The following is a 2,506-nucleotide window of genomic DNA, read 5'->3' on the forward strand; positions in this document are numbered from 1 at the left end:
CAAAGCTTGGATTCCTCAGAAAAAGGGGGCGAGAGGGCGGGAGTTGTGCGGATGGGTTAGACCGGGGGTAGTGGCCCCAGTCCATCTCCGCTGCCCTCCCTTTCCAAGAAGGACTTGGGGACACCAACATTTCCTGTTCTCCCTAGAGCTTGAAACTGCCCAGGTACCCACTTATGGCGGGCAGGCCCCTAAAGCACCCCTAGCTGGATTAAGGGGTGACGGCGGAGGGAAAGAGAAAGCTTCTGGTTCAACACCCTGCTGCGAGGGAGGGTGGGCCTCTGGTCTAGAGGACAGAGTGAGGGAGGTAGGGACATCTCTGGCAAGGGGCCTGGCCTCTGAGATGTGTTTAGGCCCACCTAAAGGCTGGGGAAATGCTGTCCTGCGGCCTAAAAAGCTGCTTGGCCCCACGGGGACTCCCCGGGATCCCCTTGATTGGGGCTCTCTCGGCAGGCAGGGAGGCCTCCCAGCCTGCCTGCCCGCCACTCCAATCTGACGGTTTCAGATACCGTAAAGTCTGAAGGGTATACTTGAGGGCTTAAAATTACAATTGCTTCTACTTAGATTCATTTGATGGCCGGAGCAGTTTCCGTTAGACATTCGTCTATGGGTTTTCAATATCTTAAATGTTTAAAAAGGTTTTACTCTGTAGTTACACTGAGCGAAATTAAAAAGAAACAGTAAAATGTTTGAAATGAAGTGCATAATGCTTAATAAATTTAAAATGAACAAAGACTGCTATATTGCCAGCAATATCATTCTCTGCCCAGGGGCATTAATAAAGACTGGAGGTTTGGAGGGGGAAAAAAACAATATTTTCTATTAAAATTCTGCGCTGTGTTTCAATATTAAAAGGATATATGATGAATTTCCAGTGCTACCCAGACGGGGTCAGAGATTAATTTCATTTCTTTCTGGTCAGCATTCTGTCGATAATTAATCAAAAGCAGTTTCTTAATGAAACACTTTTCATAAGGTGATAATTAGCAGGAAAGAGGCGGCCCGCAGACAGTCCCCCCGAGCTGTCTCATAACTAGCTAGGCGCGGGGCTGAGGTCCTGAGGCGGGGGGGGGGGGGGGGGGGGGCCTTTGGGACACTGTTCCCCCCAGGGAAGGGACTGGGCACACAGACCCAGAGCCTCACTGGGCAAGCCTGGACACCCTCGTCCCTCTGCCTCTCTGCAGACCGGCTTGAGATTTTCGGAAGCCTCAGAAGAAACTGGAAGCAAGAGTTGTTAGGGCTGGGCCCACCCATCTTTCACACAGCAGGACTCTGCTAGGACGCTGTGTGGTCTTAGGCAAATTCCTGGGGGTCTCTGGGCTTCCGTGCTCCCTCTAATGGGGAAAGCGACTCAAAGTAACGTCTCTTCGGCGGTGGGCAGGGAGATTTTGCCTTTGTCCTAACCAGCCTTCTGTCATGTAGAACTCCAGGATGACCCACCGGCACTCTTGACCCCAGGTGGAGCTCCCTCTGGCCCCCTGGTTCTTTTACGTGGGGCTGTGCCTGGCCTTGTCGAGAAGGGAGGGAGGAAGACAGAACAGGGGGAGGAGAGAGGGAGGGGGCAGAGGAGTCCTCAGATGGAGGGGATTATTAGTGCATTATAAAATTACTAAAAATAAATGGAAAACAATTAAGGGGTTCAAGAGTAAATAAAGTTAATGAAATAAAATTAGCAGCAATTAGCAGAGGCGCCAGTGTGCGCGCTCGCTCACTGCTTCTCACCGCCCCAAGTGGAGTTTGGAGCTTGGGGCCTCCGGGCTGGGAACAAAGACCCCCCCCAACCCCTCCCACCGTGAACAGTAGGAAAGAACCGAACCACAGGCCTTGGCCTCTAGCATCCAAACTAGACTACGGCCCCCACCCCCACCCCCACCCCGGCTGCCCGCATGCGCCCTAATCCCAGGCGCAGCGGCAGGTGGTGGTCCCCGCAGGTCCGGCCTTCGGAGCGCTGCTCCGGGAAGCTCTGCAAACTTTCCGATAAGGGGGAGGGGGGGGCTCTGTACAGATGAGATTATCGATAGTTATTGAAAGTCTCCAAATAGGATTTACAAAGCAGGCTCCTGTGCCTTTAATAGAATTCTAGATAATCTTTTATCACAACAAGACACCCATAGAATTATTTAAACAGATTGGACGGCGCCAGCCGCAAATTTCAATTATTCTAATGCTTTAATAAATGTGGTGCGTGTGTATTAAATTCAAGCTTCTTAATCCAAATTTTACGATTTAACTGCCCGGATTTTTCATTACTGCAACACCCACAAGCAGCAACGGCCCCGCTCCGTTCTTGGGGAGGGCCAGCCACCCTTGCTTCCACAAACCAAGGAGAGGAGCGCAGAGTCCCAGCGGCGGCGGTAGAGAATCGAGAGCTCTAGGCTCGTGAAGGGGACCGCAGACAGAAAGATGAAAAGAGGGGAGCAGAGAGGCCTGCAGAACCGCACGCGAAGCCCAGGCCCAGCTCCTAATGGCTTGGCCTAGTCCAGAGACTCCAGAAGAAGCCCACAATTCA

Source organism: Acomys minous (assembly GCF_964271855.1).
Source record: "Acomys minous genome assembly, chromosome: 16".
NCBI lineage: Eukaryota > Metazoa > Chordata > Mammalia > Rodentia > Muridae > Acomys > Acomys minous.